Source organism: Passer domesticus, chromosome 3 (assembly GCF_036417665.1).
Source record: "Passer domesticus isolate bPasDom1 chromosome 3, bPasDom1.hap1, whole genome shotgun sequence".
Classification (NCBI taxonomy): Eukaryota; Metazoa; Chordata; class Aves; order Passeriformes; family Passeridae; genus Passer; species Passer domesticus.
The window spans coordinates 21,986,502-22,005,774 of record NC_087476.1 but is presented as its reverse complement, the minus strand read 5'-3'; the positions used below and the strand labels follow the sequence as shown (position 1 = coordinate 22,005,774).

At 34.6% G+C, this 19,273-nt stretch overlaps 1 long non-coding RNA gene across 1 annotated transcript; it reads left to right on the top strand.

The window, feature by feature from the left end:
- The first annotated feature begins 281 nt into the window (after window positions 1-281).
- LOC135297957 (uncharacterized) lies at window positions 282-7,343 on the top strand. The gene is made up of 3 exons (XR_010359901.1): window positions 282-370; window positions 1,359-1,635; window positions 6,917-7,343. It is a non-coding gene; the product is annotated as an uncharacterized LOC135297957 (long non-coding RNA).
- The last annotated feature ends 11,930 nt before the right edge of the window (window positions 7,344-19,273 follow it).

The window sequence follows — 19,273 nt, the reverse complement described above, 5'->3', positions numbered from 1 at the left end:
AAAAACTAGCACCAAAAAAAGGGGCCGGAGGGGGGGGAACAGAAGGTGGGGTTTGTTATTTTGGTTTTAGTTTTGGGGGTTTTTTTTGGTGTTTTTGGTTTTGTTTTTTTTTTTTCCACTATGATTTCTAATCTAGACACTCTCCAAAAGAAAGAGGAATACAGTTTTCCAAGTCGCTGTGTTTATGTATCAAGGTGGCTGTAGCATCTCCGTGAGGGGAGGCCAGGGCTGCCCCAGCCAGACAGAGCTGGTTCCATCCAGATCCAGCCGCACAGCCTACAGCTGAGGCAGGACAGCACTGGCGAAAAAGGGAGGAAGAAAGGAGAGGAGGAAAAAAGAAAGTGAGAAAAACATCTTTGCTGACACACAGGTGAGAGATGAAGGAGGGGAGAAGGTGTTGCAGGTGTGGGAGCACAGGTTCCCCTGCAGTTTATGGAGGATCCCATGCAGGACAGCAGCCGTTATTGAAATAGGTGATCATGCTTGCAATCTTATGAAATTAATGAAGAAAATCAAGTTTTATTATTTTTGGCTAGAATTGTTGGTAGTTTTGCATATTTTTGAAGGACGACATTAGAAAATGTTGTGTGAGTGAAGCTTGACATGATGCAGTAGCCAACTAGGCAGCATTTTCTTTGGCAGTAGAGAAAAGCCGTCCTGAGAAATTACATTCCACTAGAATAATGCTAGGATCCCACTCCTAACACCAATTAAGGTTATGATCCTCTGGAATAATACTAGGATTTGGTTATTAAAAGATGATTGCCTGGATTAAAAGACCTTATGCTAAAGTCAATAGTACTGATTGCATTTAACAGTAAACATGAGAGAGGTAGAAATAGGAATGGGGCAGGGAGAGAGAGAGAGAGAGAGAGAGAGAGGGAGAGAGAAAGATTATAGTCACCACCATGTCTCCCCTGGTCCTTCTGGTCTTCTCAGTGGTAGGATTCCCAGAGTGTCTTTCTGGAGAAACCACTTCTATACAGTCCAAGTCAGAGAATCACAGAACCAACTATGATGGAAAAGATTTTGAAATCGTTGAGTCTAACCTGTGGCTTAATACCACCTTGTCAACTAAACCAAGGCACTGAATTTCACATCCAGTCTTTTCCCAAACAACTCCATGGATGGTTACTCCAGAGGTATATATGCCATTTCCACAAATTGGGATGGCATATATGTATCAGTTGCTTTCTCTCCCACAGTTTTCCATGATGGGAACTTTTGTCCGAATAGTTTACTCAGATCTGCCTCAACAGGCCTTGGATCTTCCTGTTGTTTCATCCATGCTTTTCCTACAGTCTTCAGAGTGTAATCTTGTCTGGTATGGTAATTCCAAACATTTCACCTTCTTGTAGGCCTGAAATTAATGCCTTCCTGTTTGCCATCTGTGCCTGTTGTGGTGGCTTGTGAGGACTTCCTCCTACGATAGTGCTTTGAGACAAGTTCGCTGCATTCTTTAAATCCTGACAGAAGAATACTGTAGAGACTAGTCTGGAAAGAAAGTCTGTATAAAGGAGTTGGAAAGAGTATGTAAACATTCAGCCACTGGGAGCTGTGAAAGCAGGAGAATGAATGGAAGCTTAATGCACTATAGCAATGTCTAAATTACAGCAGCTTTTTTTGTCTCCATAGGTAAGTCCTACACTGGTTTTTGCTGGGTTTTTTTTTGTCTGTAGGAAAATTTCAAAACAAAGGAGTATCACTTTTGATAACAGGGAATATTTCTGAGTGATTCAGTACATCCTCTGCAGTTCATTTTTTCCACATAGCTACACAGTGCCATATATGGACCAGGACAGATCTTAATTATTCATGCTTAGACAAAGACTTTTGTAAGCCAAAATAACTGAAAACTGTGATGGAACTACACTTGAGAGGAAACTTGATTTTGTATAAGGGTAAGAGGAATTACTTTGCCCCAATTTCTCTAGTTTCTGAATCTTTTTGCTTTGCAATCTTATTCGAGACAGCCAGTTTCCATGCCTATGTGCTTGTCTTCATAATGATCCTCTGAAGTCTGCAAATATTAAGAAAGAGTTTAGGCTGTTTTAGGGGAAAGCAAATTATAAGTCACAATTTATATACATGTCTGAAATTTCAGAACAGAGGTAATTGATTCCTATGTGACTATTACCAAAATGAACAATATCTACATTAAGAGGTTTACGTTTGGGGTTTATATTTGGCTTATTTTGATTTTACTTGATAGTGAGTGTTGAAAGATTTTTCCTTTTTTTTTCTTTTTTTTTTTTTTTTGTGTGTCTGGCCTCCTAATAAAATATAACTTTGTCTAAAGTAGCCTTTCACAACACATGCCTGTGTCACATGCCTCTCACTGTCCCTCATTGAATCAATTCTAATTTGCATCTGCTCTATCATGTCCATAATTTGTCTTTCACAAAGTCATTGATCATAGCTTCATTAATCATGCCAAAATTCCTAACTTTCAAAGTTTCTGTGGATAGCTTGGGTGTTGATAGGGTGGGTTTTAGCGTTGAGATTCATCACTTGTGTTGCAGTGTTTTTGAATTCTGGAGAGGCATGTTTACTTTTCATCATGCAGACAGTTTTTCACTGACTTAGTTGGAGAATGTCATGCATATTAACAGAAAGGAATTTCTCATCTTAAGCTTGAATGCATTATTTATAATTACTGTTATTATTGATTATGTCAATGTTATATTGTTGCTGTGGCTGTGAATATGGTTGTTATTTTCCCCGAAAACTGGAATAATAATTTTTCTGTTAGAATTGTTATTTTCTACACTTCCAGTGGCTGACTGTGGACACATTTCTTAGAACTAATGGCTCAGTTTTTTTCTGAGTTCAGACACAGTGTTGAAAATCCATCTGTGCTAAGAAGTGAGACCAGGCCACTCAATACAGAACAAACATCCATCTACCATGAAGAAATGGTTAGAAAAATATCTGGTTTGAATATGCAGAGCATAATAATTCTGTTTCCTAATTTCCTTGTACTTGACTTTTCATGCTTTCAGTACTCTTTGTACCTATCTCAGGAAGTAATTAAATTTTTTAAATGAAATTTGATTATGCATATCACATCTAAATACATGCAAACCCAAAGATAAGAGTTCTTTCTTTCTAGCTGTGTATTTCAATGGGAAAAGATCTTTGCTCTGTAACTTCAATAAAAGAGTACTAAGGAGTAACCTACCTTCTCCCACAAGTATTTAGGAACATTTCATCAAGGGAAATATCTTTTATTAAAAAAATCCCTAATTTACATGTTCAAATGAGACTGCTCTTCAATTTTCTTACTCACTCATCTGAAGGTAGAGGGAAAAATTTTTACAATGGAATCTTGACTATTACATTTACATACACAGGTGAACAGAAAATGGAAGAGTGGGAGATTATAAATTTGCTTATAGAACATGATTTCTAGATTTTATTTATAAAGCCAAATTGAAAACAATTATGAACATACCAGTGAGAAATACAGTAGAAACCAAAGGAAGATAGAATAAATTTTCAGAGACATTCCTTAAGTTTCTATTCTTTTTAAAGACCTATTTAATTGTTAAACTGTTATTTAAATTTCAAATCTAAGTTTATACTTCAGACATATGATCTGAAATAAACCCAATGTCCATTAAATGTGGTTTTCTGAAAATATGTACTGTTCATATTAGAAATGGGGAAAGAATAATAAAACTGGGAAAGCTAATAGCAGACTTTCACAATTATTTGTATTATTATCTCATCTGTAATGCAGACTAAAAGCAAAATACATCCCATGAGATATTGTAATTGATGTTATTTAATATATGAAATAGGAGTAATGTCACAAACCCCAAATTTTGTTCTTTTTACCTTGTTCACTCATATTGCATGAATTTATTCTTTATCACATCTGAAATCCATTAGCATTACTCATAGCAAGTATTCATAAATGGTATGTTCTATTTTCTCTCTCTGAAAGATATTAAATGTATATGCAAACTCATCCCAAATTTTAGGTTGAACTCCAGCATTTTTCACATTTTGAAAATTAAGTGTTCAAGATACAACTTATATTTGCTATGGAGACACAGTTCACATAAACCATCTCAATAAACTTTCATTTTTTATTTCTCTGTAGTATAGCAGGAAATAGAATGCAGACCAGTCCTTAAGGATAATTTTAATGTAATGTACAACCTAATATGGCTATGTATGATTACAAATTTCTTCAATGAGTTTTGTCTATGGGAAGTGACTGATTTGAACTACAGCAGTACATTAAAAATTATAAGATCTGCTAGATTTTATCAGAAAATTAAGGGTTTAATCTTTCTTAAGTGATAAAGATTTGCTGATCTTAGATTATCTTAATCTGTCTCACTCAAGTAAAGTTAGATAAAATGACATATTGGGTGGTAAAACTTACCACGGAGAGTTCCAACATGGCATTTGGAAAATAATCATAACTAAACAATTCATTTTACATAGAGTGCCAATATAATTTCAGACACTGTATTTACCCATTCTGATGACATGAACAATTTCTTTGGCACAATTGTTTTTTAACATCTTTGAATTTTTAATTTTTTTTTTAAGAAGATGCATTTGATCTTCCTGGGTCAAAAAGAGTCTAATCTAAAACAGGAGTTTCTCACCAATGGTATAATGAATTAGAAAGAACAGTGGATGTGTCAGTAAAATTAACAGCTGCTATTGTATTCAGAGAACTATAAACTGTTATCAGCACAGAAATCAGTCAGAAAAACACAGATTGACGTATGAATAACAACTTTTGATTTAGCTGAGCACTGCATTGCTAAAAATGTTTAGCATTTTTCTCAAAAAGAGTGAAGAGTGTGATGAATGCTAAAGGATTTGTAGAAATTTTAAACTCTTCAAGGAGATTCTTTTAAGGGGCTGGTTAAAACTCCCAGGAAAGAGATTTCCAAGAACAGTCCAAATGGATTGCCTTAGAAACAATGGACAATTAACTCAAGATTTATTAGAGTTAATCAGAAACTTCTTCTATCTTACTTCAATTTTAACTAGAATAGATTATCTAGAATAGAACAGAATAGATTTATTCTGTCATACTACTAGAGAATGAAAAGGAGACACAGGGCCATATATTTCTCTCAGTTTCCACCACTGCAACATGGTAGTGTCTCTGCAGAAATTATTTAAATGTCATTGGTTTTATACCAAGGCAACTAAATGGGTTTAGATAACTGTAAAGAATTACATCTGTGGGCTAATGCACAGGAGTCACGTTTGTCAGTTTGGTGAACATCCAGTAGTGGAATGCCATCAAAACAGCTTTTCTGAAGAGCAATCTCTTCATTGGAACTACTTGTTGAAAAACACTGACTTGAATTGTTGCATCCATCATTTTATTAATTATTGAGTATTTGTTATAGCTGTCCAATGTTTGCTTTGGGAACACTTTATAGGTACTGGACAAAATAATACATGCTGGGTTAATAGTCTTTATGTGTATTATTATATGACCAGAGGTAGTTTATAATTCATGCAGGATTAAAGTCATTATCAGGCATATGCTTTGTCCTTTGTTTAGACAAATGACTGAAAGAGATTAAATTCTCTGTATATAAGTAACAACCTAATTTCACAAACATAGGTCATGAACCTAATCCAGTTAAATTCCAGATTCAAATTTATATTAACATAGAAACAAATCATGAAAGTGACAATTTCTTCAAATAGGAAATAACCAGAGACATAAATAAAAGTCAATTGGAAAAATAACTTGAGACAAAATATCTCCCGTGTACAATTTTTAAGACAATAAAGGGACAGAACTGGTAAGTAAAATGAAAGGATAAAAAATTCTAGTTAATAGAATTTTGAAAGCAAGATGATATATTGAGAATAACTTTAGAAAAGCACATGATGGCAAAATGTAGTATTGTTATAATTAACATCTAGCATAATAAAAGCAATTTTTAACACCTTTTAGGCTTCTGTTGATCACAGAATTCAGCATGATGATACTAAGCAGAAAATACAAAAAAACTTACTAACAATTGTGAATGCTGATCAAACTATAAATTAATGTATGATAATGCCTGAAGTGTTTACATTCAAGGATGTTGGTATGGTAATATTTATCAAAGTTAATTAGCTTTGTCAGAGAAGAAGCAATATCCAACAAGTTTCTAGAACTAGTTAATAAAATGTCAGCCTTAGTGGGATTTATCTTCATAAAAATTCTTCACCGTTCTTATATTAACATTACCCAAACGATCAGTCAAGACAGAGACAGCACAAGTATAATTAAGAAGAAGTACTGGATAAATCTGTTAGTACTTAATCATATTGAGAAAAAAGAAATTACAGGTATCACACACACCACCAGCAGATATTTTCAGAACTGAATCCCCAAAACTTGTTCAGCCATAAATATTTAAATACAAATATAATGTAATGTCAAATATGCATTTTCTCTTCATAAGACAAGGCTTTTTGTATTAAAATAGCAACCAGAAATTGAGGACAAATAAAGTCATTCAGTAGATGGTTCCGTAAATCAAGATATAGCATTTGAAACCATCTGAGAATCTTGTATATGAAATATCATAAAATTATTATACTCAAATCTGTGTATATTTTATTTTTTGATGCAGATAGAGATAATATTACACTGTTGCACAGAGATAAACATGGTGAGTAGGATGTAAATTATGTCTTGTTAGTTAATGCTCTATTTAAACAAACTCAGGCATTTGATCATGGAATCATAGAATAGTTTGAGTTGGAAGGGACCTTAAATAAAATCTAGTTCCAACCCTTTTGCCATGGCAGGTCCATGTTTCACTGTATCAGGAATTTCTTCCTAATCTAAACCTGTTCTCCTTCAGTTTAATCATTCCCCCTTGTCCTGTCACTGCATATTCTTCTAACTATTGTATCTCTCTCTTTCTTGCAGGTTTCCTTCTGGTACTAGAAGACAATAACATCACCCCTAAAAAGCCTTCTCCTTTCCAGTCTGAACAATCTTAATGCTTTCAGCCTTTCCTGAGTGCTCCATCCCTCCAACCATTCTGATTGCCAACACTGGACTCACTCCACAGGTCAATATTCTTCCTGTGCTGAGACTCCTATAGCTGGACTCAGTACTCAAGGTTCGGGTCTACCAGAGTGGAGTGGAGGAGCAGAACTGCCTCCCTCACCCTGTAGCCCACAAAGCTTTTGATGCAGTCTTGGACACCTTTGTTTATCTGCGCTGAATGCACATTTCTGAGTCATGTTCATCCTCTTCATCCACCGGCGCTCCCAAGTCCTTCTCAGCAGGGCTGCTCTTGATCTGGTCTTCCCACAGCATGGATTGATATGGGGCTGAACCAGGTGCAGCACATTGCACTTTGCCTTGTTAGACAAGTTTGTGCAGGTCCCTCTGGATGGCATCCTGTCCTTCAGGTGTGCCATGTGTGACACTCAGCCGTGTACAAAGCCTCTTGCCTGTTGTGAAGAGGTGCCTGGAGGACTGAGGTGGGCAAAGAAGGATTTCACTTTCTAACATGAGCATGAACTACCCTCCATTCACTCATTTCTTTGCAACTGCTGCCTTCTTCCTTCTTCTTGCTTGGGATGGATAGGAAGTCTTGATCTTGAATTGTTTCTGCTGGCTGCTGATATTCAGGGGGGCCAGAGCTCGGTTCCAACAGCCTATCTCCCTTTCTGAGCTTACCTGATCTTGCTCCCAAGAGAGTGATGGCACAAGTTGACTTCTAGAGCCTGTAGGGTATCTGCACCATGCCTGTCTGAACTGCCACACCATGCCCTGGGCTGCTCCTGCTCCCTGGGTGCAGCTTTTCTATGGACATGATGGTTGTGATCCCTGCTGAATCTCTGAGTCATGGCTCCACCCCTAAAAAACTAATAAGTGAGAGAAGTATTTGCTTCTTTTAATTAAGGTTATAGAATAAGTGGCAGTATTCTTCTGAAACTCTGAAAGTTTATAGAGCAGAATAGTTATGCAAGAGATCTCAGTGGCAAGAAGTGATCTAAGACCAAAATCTATTGTTTGAAATGGTGACTCATATGTACATTTCATTCAGGGATCTGAGTTAGTTTTCATAGGCTATACATCTGAATAGCACATGGCCAATAGATGGTGAATCTCAGGGTTGACTAATTTCAAAAGAGTACAGAAATGTTAAAGGATTGTAAGGATTGTGACTTGAGAGGTCACAGAAAATCTCAGAAATGACAGGAGTTTGAAAAAACATTAGCAGTTGTGTATTTAACAAGTGAGCAAGGCTATGGAGCCACTAATATACATACTTTTTGCTCATGCATATGTATTCTTAATTATATTAATAATTTTTTCACTTCTTTAGAAACTACTTGCTAATGTAGCTTCAATTGACACTTTATTAGTCCATAACCTTATTAAAAACCTTATCTGCCCTTTAATGGGGATGGGTAAAGTTCAACTTTTAACTATGGCACAATTTTTATACTGTCATGCTAACATAACTACCATAGTCCTGATACAAACATTAAAGAAGCCCAGTAGGAGCCTTATCTCTAACACAAATGAACTATGAGTCCAGACGTAAAGGCAGAATTGTTCTCTATGACTTGAGATACAATGAGTATAAAAATACACTATGTGATATTTACATAGGGTGTGGTAAAGTATACTAACACATCTCTAAGCAATAAGTGAAGAACACTGAGAAATTTATGTTCTAATTTTGTCTCATAAAAAAGATGTGGGGAAATTAAAAAGTCAACCAGAAGGAACTAAGAGACTAAAATTATCAAAGAAGCAGTGGAAAGTAGTTGATGAAACAAATGAGAGAGAAAACAAAGGTGAAAATTAGTATGGAGAAAAAACAGATGGATCTTGGTTTTACTTGCCATTAGACCTGTGGTCTCCAACTGAAAGGATAATATCTGTTTTGGCTATGTCTGCAATATATGATTGTCACAGAATCTTACATCTTTATTTAAGGTAGTTTTCTTTAAAGATTAAACAAGAAGAAACACATTGTGAAGAACAAGCTGCAGTGTGTATGGTGACAAAAAAGAGTTGAACGTGACTGCGATAATAATATAGGAAGAGAAAAGAAGTACACTCACTTCCATTTTAAAATATAGGACAGTAGAATACTACTTTTGTGTTTTTTCATTTCCTGGAATCTGTACACTTTCTATTATCATATAATAACAACAGTGATGATGATGATGATGATGATGATGATGATGATGATGATGATGATGATGATGACGATGATAAGAAGAAGAAATTAATAAATCATCAAAACAAATAAAGACCAACCTCCTTCTTATCAAGTAGGGGAGTACTTACACTAATCCAAAGCAAGTATTTTAATTTTCAGATAAATGTTTTCTCAGAAACAGTAAGTTACAATAGACCACAATAGTGAAGAGTGAATCCACAAAATATGTCAAAAGGAGAAAAGGGTATGGGTGTTTTATAAGATCATTTTAGTAGACTGCTCTGCAACCAAGTGAAGCTCAGCAGAAAGTTTATTATAAATTTCTGATGAAGAATAAAGTTGTCTAACGTAGGATAAGAGGGGAAGAGTGTATGTACAGCAAGGCCTCAGCATTCCCCTGATGAGTTTTCTTCACCTTCATTTACATTTCCCCTGCACTACAAAAGCTTAATTTCAATTACTGAAGCCAAAATTCAAGTATAGACTAGTAACTACTGATGCTATCTGAAAGAGAATTTGTATCATCACACAAGCAATTGACTAATTACATATGTCAAAGGAATGTTATAACCCATTAAAGAAAGTATTCAGCAAACACAGAGTTCAGTTAATCCTTCCTGCTACATAAATCTCATTAAAAAGATGCCTTCATCTGATTCTTGAAGTACAGAAGAAAATAAATAAAATGTCCCCCTGAAAGTTAAAATAGATATCCTATTTTTCCAACTTAAGCTTTTATGTAGAGTCCTTCTACATGCAGTGTAAGACATTTCAGATATCCATCTTCTATTATTGTTAATGGGAATAATAATAATCTTTTACACATACACTTCGGTTTTCAACCATGTTCACAAACTTGGGTGAGGAAAATTAAGGTCTTTCAACCATATTTTACTTCTAAACCACAGAATATGCTTACAGAAACACTAATTGTTCAGGTCGTATTACCAGGGAGGGATTGTCTGGAAGTGAGTTTTATACTCTCTACTGCTAAAAAAGTTACCTTGTCATGGCACGCATAGGTTCTCTGACACTGGAAAACTACTTTATAAGCTTTAACCTTGTTCTTTCTTTGCTAGCTATTTTAAATCACATAGAATGATGTCACACAGATAAAAGCACATCTCTGAGGACAAACAGAGTGTGATTCATGATGGAAGAAATGGCTACCATAATTACTGCTGGTGATTTAGGATTAAGTGAGGGATAAAACACATTCAACATAATGCTCATTTCCATCTCTTACTAATATTGCACTCTTCAACAAAATAAGTTTGCCAGAGTTTATAAAATCTGACTAAGGTTAACATAGTAAAGAATACATTAAACTAGCTTCTCATTGCAGAGCAGAGCACAGCAGAGCAGAGCAGAGCAGTTTCACCCATACTGAGCAAGGAAATAATCTCAAAGTGAAAATTGTCCAGTGCTATTGTCCACTGTCAGTTCTAAAGTGAGGTACTAGGACTTAAATCCCAGACCAATATGAGAAGGAAGCTAGTTAACTTATCAGTTCTAGATCTACAATTCTGTCATTATCACTAGCACATAAAGTATTAGCATATTGTAATGGAAAATCACTCCCACAGTCAAAGATTAAAATACTGCAGACAAACAAATAATACACCATAAATACCAGATGGCAATGACCAGGAAAAAAAATCCTGTAAAACTAGATTTTTTTAATATATCTGATCATTTTCAATGCTCCCATCCTACTTCACAGCTGAACAATAAAAAGACTTGACACTCTTGCACAAATTTACCGTATATAGTAAAACTGTGCAGTATATTCGATATACAATTATGATGAGCTGTGCCTTTTTCATATGTACAATATATGAGTTGCATTAACAAATTACACCCAACTGAACTATAAACTCTACTTCTTTCACACAATCTCAATAACTCAGAATCCTAGATTATTGCAATGATTCTTTAGATGGCCAAGATGCAAAAGGGAGTATTGCGCCTCTCACAGCTTTTACTGGGGCTTTTGTATTGCCTCCAAAGTCTTAGTGAAAAAAGAATGTCTAAGCTCAATAAATGTCCGAAGTTTTACCAATCTTAATCACACAGCATTTTCAAAATGTAAGAATTTATAAAATCAGTAATATCTCAGTTTTCCAAATTTCAATATATAAAGAAACTACTATTTCCAAGAAATATAGAACGCCTAAATGATATGGTCAATACTGAAATTTTAATAGAGACTAGGACTTATTTTTACATTTCATGTAATCTCTTGGATAAAAATATATGTTCCTAATAGCTCTTACTAATATTTTCAAATTACTATGTCTGTTTTGTAATATTTAGCCCTGAAAAATGCATGAAATGTATTACTGATATGCTATGATTTACTTTTTCATAAAGACTATCCTGATTTTTTTTTAAATTAAACTATATCTTGGAATTTCATTACTGTTTTATAAAAAAAAAAAGTCATTAATTTTGTAGGGACAACTTAGTTATAGAAAATTTTGCCAGCTCAGGCTTTAATCACACCTTTTCTAGTAATAAGGAAGTAAATATTTTATGTACCTTCCCTTCAGCTCTGTAAAATTTCCAGAATTGAAAAGAAATTGGTTTTGACTGAAATTGCTTTGCAATTTAATCCTGACTTTTCCCTTACAAGATCATAAAAATATAACAAATACTCATTTCTAGGTAACTAATTTATTTCTGTAGAATTTCAGAAAGAAAGCATAATATGCCATGTAGTAAAACCTACCCAAATCAGATCAAACTAAAGCATGTTGCTCAGGGTTGTCCTAAGTTCTAACCATCTTCAAGGATGTATATTTTTCCAACATTTCCAGGAAATTCAGACCAATTTCAGGCTAATAATGTTTTTTTTCCCCTTGTGTTTAATCAAAATTTCCTGTGTTGCAACTTGTGGCTGTTGCTTTTTCCTCTTGTGACTATGTGCTTTCAAACCAGTCTGTCTCCACCTTCTCTATAGCATTATACACTATATAAAATAAGATCTCTCCTTAGCTTAGTTTTTCTAAGCCTCAACAAACTGAATTTCTTCAGTATCCCTTCACATAGCACATGCACCAGTACCCTAATCATCTTGATCATACCCAGGTGGATTAATTCAAGTTCATCCAGGATTTTCTGGCAATGATGAAACCAAATTAAGTGCAGCTCTTCAAGTAGGTTCTCACAAATACTCGATTTGCAGAGAATCACTCTCCGCAACTGTCAAGCTACTTCTCTCCTCAGTGATATGTGGTGAGCTTTCTTCTTTGCTTGTGGCTCTGATGTCTTGTGAAGGCTGACCTAGAACAGAGATTAGATGGAGCTAAAGAATAAAGTAGGTATTTATTAGGAGGCCGCAATGGATCCACCTTGGGCAGCACAAGAGCCCAGCCAGGGTTACACCCCAGATGAACCCAAAACAGTCACAAAATGGACAACCAGTCAGGGGTTCTCACACTTTATAAGTTTTGGTCCATTAGCGTATTGGAGTTAATTGTCCAATTACAGCTTTAGCTCATGAAGTTCCATCCTTCTTGTTTTTCTCTCTTCGGTCCACCATTGTTTATGTTTTTGGGCCTGAGATCTGGATTAGTTGTCCTTGGTCCCCAGCTAGAGAATCAGTTGCCCTTGGTCCCCAGTTAGAGATAGAATTGTTTTGTGTACCTACTCTGTGAAGAGAGTTTACAATCCCCTAATATGAAGCCCAGAATCTGAAAAATATACAAGCTAAAACCTGAGACATCAGCTCATTCACCTTCGATTTGGAATTACCAGATCCCTCTCTGTAATATTTCTTGATGTCCAGACAGCACCTAATCTGTCCTGTTGCACTGAATTACTACATTCCAGATGAGAGACTGTGTTTTCTTTCATTGACACACATGAGCTCTCCTTTGCAATATCTTCTGCTAGGCTGGGTTCCTCTGAATAGCACTATGTTAATTGCTCCCCCTAGTTTGGTATTGGCTGCTAAATTGCTAAGTACTGCAATCTGTTATGTCAACAAAGTTATGGAGCTGCATTGGTCTCAGCAGCAATCCCTGAATAATGCCGCTAGAAAGCAGCCAAAAGCTGGAATCATTAATCACACTCCCTTACAACTTATGGCCCAGATAATTTTCCATCCTCCTCTCCTGCCACTTATCCAGTCTTTATGAAGCCAAGCTGACTGCAAGCCTTGCTGTCAAAGAGCACATCCACTGCTCTCTTTTTACCCAGAGAGTCATCTATCTCATCACAGCACACAGCTAGACTAGTCAGGTATATTTTGCATTTGGAAAAACCTGTCCTGTCTGTTCTCAGTCAGCTTGTATGAGTCCTCATGTCCTTTAAGTTCTCAGTTATGGCTCCCAGGTGGCTGATTAAAACTACTAACCCATATCCTCCTTCTTGATCTTGCTGTAGATGTGTGTGACATTTGATTTTTTTCCATCACACTATAATAAGAATTTTATAATTTATCTACATAATATAAAATATATTTAACCAGGTTTAGGAATATGTACTATTAAATAAATGATAATTTGGGGGTGTGTTTTCTTTAAATGTAAGGACTCTGAATTAAATAATTTGGGTTTTTCTCCTTTCATCTTTAACTTCACATCATTAATCACAATTTGTCTTATTGTCTGTGAAAGCACAGATCAATATGATTGTTCAGAGAAATAGACAACAAAATTTTAACACTAGAGCAAATTGCAACATTATGAACAAGTCAGCAAATGCTGGTGAAAAAAGGTCATTAATTATTTATTTTGTCTCTGATATGTTTAGATTATACTTTTCTTGGAATAATGTTAGTCAGTCATTGAAATGCTGTTGTGATTCAGGCAAGTTGCAGCTTCTACTGCTTGTTTTGGTTTACATTATATATTCATGAGGAAAAGGAACATGCTAAATTACACTGAATAAGAAGATAGGCCAGAAATTTATTCAGATTTAAGAGATTTATGTTAATTTCATCATTTTTCTTTAAAAAAACCCAAAAAAACCACCAAAAACCAACAAACAAAACCTTGAATGCCTCTTTTATTATAAAGACTTTGTTTTATACAACTACTTCCATTTCATATTACAAGGTTATGTTTTTCCGACTGTTTTATTTTTAATTATTATTATTATCTACCAGACAATATTCACAAAGTCTTAAATATTTTCTTTAATAATCTTCAACAATTATTTTACTGATCTTGTATATGTTATAGCTATTGTAAATAAAGGTTTTCAGTTAATCAAAGTCAGATATATTCTACATGTTATAATTTCTAGGAAAGTCCTTTACAGAGAAAACACAAAGACAATATCTTCTTACTTTTTACCCTTCAAATTCTGATTCTTTGACATTTCTATTATTATTTTCCCTGTTTGATACTAAAACACATTCACAGTCCATAATCATAATTATTTTACTAGTACTCATTTCTGGATCACAGCCAAGATCTTATTCATTTAAAATAATGAGAGCTATATACTTGGATTGCTTCTAGGAATTATTTTTACTAAAATTTTGGTAATTTTTCTGTGGCAGTATTTGGAATGTAAGAGTATGAGAACATCCTCAGTACCTCAAACACAAGAATACAAAACTGCCTCTGAGATATTTAACTTGTATTGGACTGTATTTGTGAAAATGCTTTGGAGACACTTCAGCCATTTTTTCTTCACTAAAATTAAAGTAAAACATATTGAGAGGATTATTTGCTGTAGCTTGATTCATAAACATGTTTTATTTTCTTCTGTAGAAAAAAACTAGAGTAAAAATGAATTTATGAACATCTGGCCCAAGAATTTTCATCATACTATTGTAGAATTTACATTTTTTTTCTGGAAATCAACAACATAAAACACACTCCTGAAGATGTATTTTCAGAAGTGTTTTAGTCAATCAGCTTTAGGTAATTTACGAAGAGTCTGATGACAATGGAAAGGGCATTTACTCTTTGTCTAAAATTCCTAAAACAGAATTGTGCCCTGTTCTACTCATTTTGATAGTGCTCTGAATATTAAAAAAATTTATAAAGAATATATTATTTCATAAATAAGGACATTCATGCTTACATGAAGGAAAAAGAATAGAATTGGAGTACATAGAAATTTAGGGCCAGAACCAAATTCACATGACTGTGGTTCAACTCTCAGGAGGGCAGTAAGATGTGAACCTTGTACATATGTTAGGGAACATTAATTGCTTTGAACTTCAGTGATCCTTGTGGGACCCTTCCAACTCAGGACATTCTATGAAAAATTTTGTATGATTCTTTTGCAAACTGGAATAATGCATTCGAGTTGAACAGTCATAGTTGTTTGCTGGTACTTAAAAACGCCAAGCTGTCTGTATTTATCTTGGCTGTTATCCATTCTGTTTTGCTCTCTGAAATATAATATTATTACAATAATAAATATTTTAATACTGAAGCACACCTACACTGGGTAGCATTATATGTATTGGTGATTGTGTTGTAGACTTGCTTTTCATATACAAACAAAGTACTGCAGTCTTATAAGCAGGACAAATATTGCTTATAATGGTCATATTTCTCAATATAGCAACAAGGATATTGCATTCCTAAAGTGCAAGTTATAATTCATATATCTATCTGTTGATTGGTTTACCAATTAGTGTTTTTACATATTTTTATTACAATATCCTATTATATATATATCATTATATATTATTTGTATACTTTAATAGATTCGAGTGTATATTCCTAATGTACTGTACATGCTTTCATTGTAACTCTAAGCGTTGCATAATATACAGCAAGAGTATTGTAGCCTAAAAATACAGTAATCTGTGGGAGTTGCTCTAAATAAGGAATAACCATCAAATGAACATTAATGTTGTTTTCCATTATTTTTGGGGGAGATGATGGCAGTTCAGAAGTATATAAGAGTATTTTTTTGTAGTAGAAATCATTATGTATACTTTATGATAGTAAAAGACATTCAGAATGACATATTTTCCTTAAATATTAATATTTTGCTCATAGCCATTGCTGATTCAGCTGTCAGCAGTTTTAAGATATTTAAATTAAAAATGGGAACAGATCACTTGATTATTTAATATCGATGCGGGACAGCCGCCAGCCAGGGAATAACGTGAAAGGACTCCAGTGATTTGAGAAGGCTGAACAATTGCTTTATTAAGCTATACTATATGACACTACTTACTATACCATACTAATGCTAAACTATATCAAAGAAAAACCTGTGACCTTTTCAGACAGTCACAACACAGCTTTACCTATTTGGTCAATCAATCCATACAACCATCATCAGACTCCAATTAACAAATCCCTTTTGGTAAACAAATCTCCATAACACGTTCTACATGTGTCAAACAACAGGCGCAGCTAATAGAAATAAGAATTGTTTTTCTAAGCTTTCTCACTGCCTTCCCCAGGAAAAATCCTGAGAGAGAGAATTATGTCTCTGCTCAAAGACTATGTGAATACCACAGTTTACAATTGTAAATCATGGTGATCAATGACATGACCTATTGCAGAATCATCTTTCTTGTGCATATATCACCAAAACTTTAGTTTTCTGAATTTTCTTAGTTACAGTTAGTGTTACAGTATCATACCCCCTAATCTTTCTTTATAGACTACTATCTGTAGAAGTTTTGTAAGAAAGATAACTAATTCATCTGTCACATTAATAGTTTATATGTTTTTCTTCTATTACAGAGCTGAAAAGTCAGCTATTCATAGGAATGTTTTATACTAGAAACAGACAGATTTTTTTTTTATAAAGGAGGTTTTCTAGGCCAATGTCAGTGGGATTTGCAAAACAACATGTTACTCTCTGACATACCTACAACAATGCAAATGTAAAGCATAGGTTAGGATCAGTAATCTGAATATATTCTAATTGTGGGAGGAGGACAATTCAATTCCTGAAGAAGGGACTTCATTATTTAAGTCAAACTTTGCTTGTAGACAGGGAGAACTTTTATGCTGTGTACCATGCCTGTTTCATGTGGCCACTTTCTACCTTGAATTGTTTGCCTATTGGTAACATAGCTCACAGGTGTAATTATTTCATGTCAGTTCACAGGGAGTCAGAAATACATTCATTTCCATGTAGACTTTCCATTTCTTTATCTAGCTATATGCCCAAGAGAGAAGATAGATAGGCACATGAATCTGTGCAAAGAGTTGGTTCACAGAGCACAGTTTTCACAATTGAAAATGATCTAAAAGATTTAGTGTACAATGCTGAAATGTCACAGACAACAGATAAATTTAGTTGGATGAGACATATTTTCTCACAAAGATGTTTGGCTTCACACTAATCACAGCATTTCTTTGTCTATCTTAAGCAGTTAAACTCTCCATTAAATTTTACATGATTGTGCCTAGGACTGATGCTCAGATGGCAAGTGTCCACTTCCTCATAAAATAATCTCCATCTACTTTATGTATTTTATGGCTTTAATTTTCTTCTTCAATGTTAAAAAGATTTATTGGAAAATAAGATATTCTGGACAGAGTTCACATTTTTTGCACTTTAAAAGGTGTGGTTAAAATGATCCTGCAGATTTTAAAGTGTATGCTTTTAGAAATGTTAAATATTTTGCAGAGCTACTAAGAAATGAAGTATCCTCTTTAATTCTGTTTTTTTTTGAATATATAATTGGATTATTAAAACCTAAAAAGTTTTTATTGAAGAATTCTAACTTTGACATAATTATCAGTGCTTTGAGGACTTCCATTAGGTAGCAGAAACTGTTACAAGACAGTTTTCTTTAGGGAGAGTATCTCTGGGATTCCTTTGTTGTAAATAATTTCATCAGTTTATTCTTTCTTATATCCAGAAAATCCTGCTTCATCATTTCAAATGGTTTTATGCCACTGTTTGTGCAATGACACTGTTATCTCCTTTCTCCTTCATACCTTCACTATGCTAAAGGTAGAGGTTAACAGAATTTTCCTGTACAGTGTTACTACATTCAAACCCAGGATCTCTTCTCAGCTATTTAAATTGCTTCAAAATATTTTGATAGTGAAACCAACAACACCAATCTATGGTGGCATCTTTGTAGAAGCTCCCATTTGCCTTTGATCTAGATAATAACAGTAGAAGATACCAGTTTACAAGGACTTAAGCAATTGCCACCAAAAAACAATCTATTTTTTTCTTCTTATTTTGAGGCAACTACTGATTTTCAGTGTTGTGGCAAGAGTACCTCGTATTTAGGAAAATCATTGTACACTTTGGCCATTTGGTATAATTATTATAAATCATAACTAACTTGTTTTTCACTGCCCACAGGAAGTATTCAGGTGTTATTATAAAAATTACTCTATTTCCTAGAATAAGTTTTTCTTTTCTCATGCATGCCCTAAACTGACCTAAGCCTCACATGTCTAAGAATTTTTAAGAATTCCTATTGTCTTCTGTCAGTTTTGTCCACTAAGGCACTATAGCCTGACCAATATAGGAAAAGTGAAAACTAGTTTACACTTAGACCACTTAAAAAAAAAATCTTCTGCTCTTATGGAATTCACCAATTCCAGAAGCTGCTGAGATGAAAATTACCTTAGAGAATTGATTCATCACCAAATTGCTGTGGAAATCTGCCATACTTACCTGCGATAATAAAAAATGGAGTTCTTATAGGATAATGTGAAAGGTTTTTAAAGGTATGCTGGTTTTAGCTAGAATAGAGTTAGGTCATTTTCTTCATTGTAGCTAGTATGACACTGTGTTTTTGAATTGTGATAAAGCTGTGCTGATAATTCAGGGATAGTTTTATTATTGCTGAGCAGTGCTTGCTCCTCATGCCATCTCACCAGCCAGTAGGCTAGGAGTGCACAAGAAGTGCTCTAGAGAGGGATCTGGACAGGATGGATTGATGGGCTGAGGCAAATTATATGAGGTTTGACAAGACCATGGTGTAGACATGCTGCTTAGAGGCATGGTTTTGTGGCAAATATTCCAGTGCTGGGTTAGCATGTGGATTTGATGATCTTAGAAATGTTTTCTAGTTTTAATGACACTTTTATTCTAAGCTGTGAGGAGACAAGTCTGCAATAGATGACTCCAACCGACCAAAGGGATTTTCTATACTATTATGACATCATGCTCAGCAATAAAACTAGGAT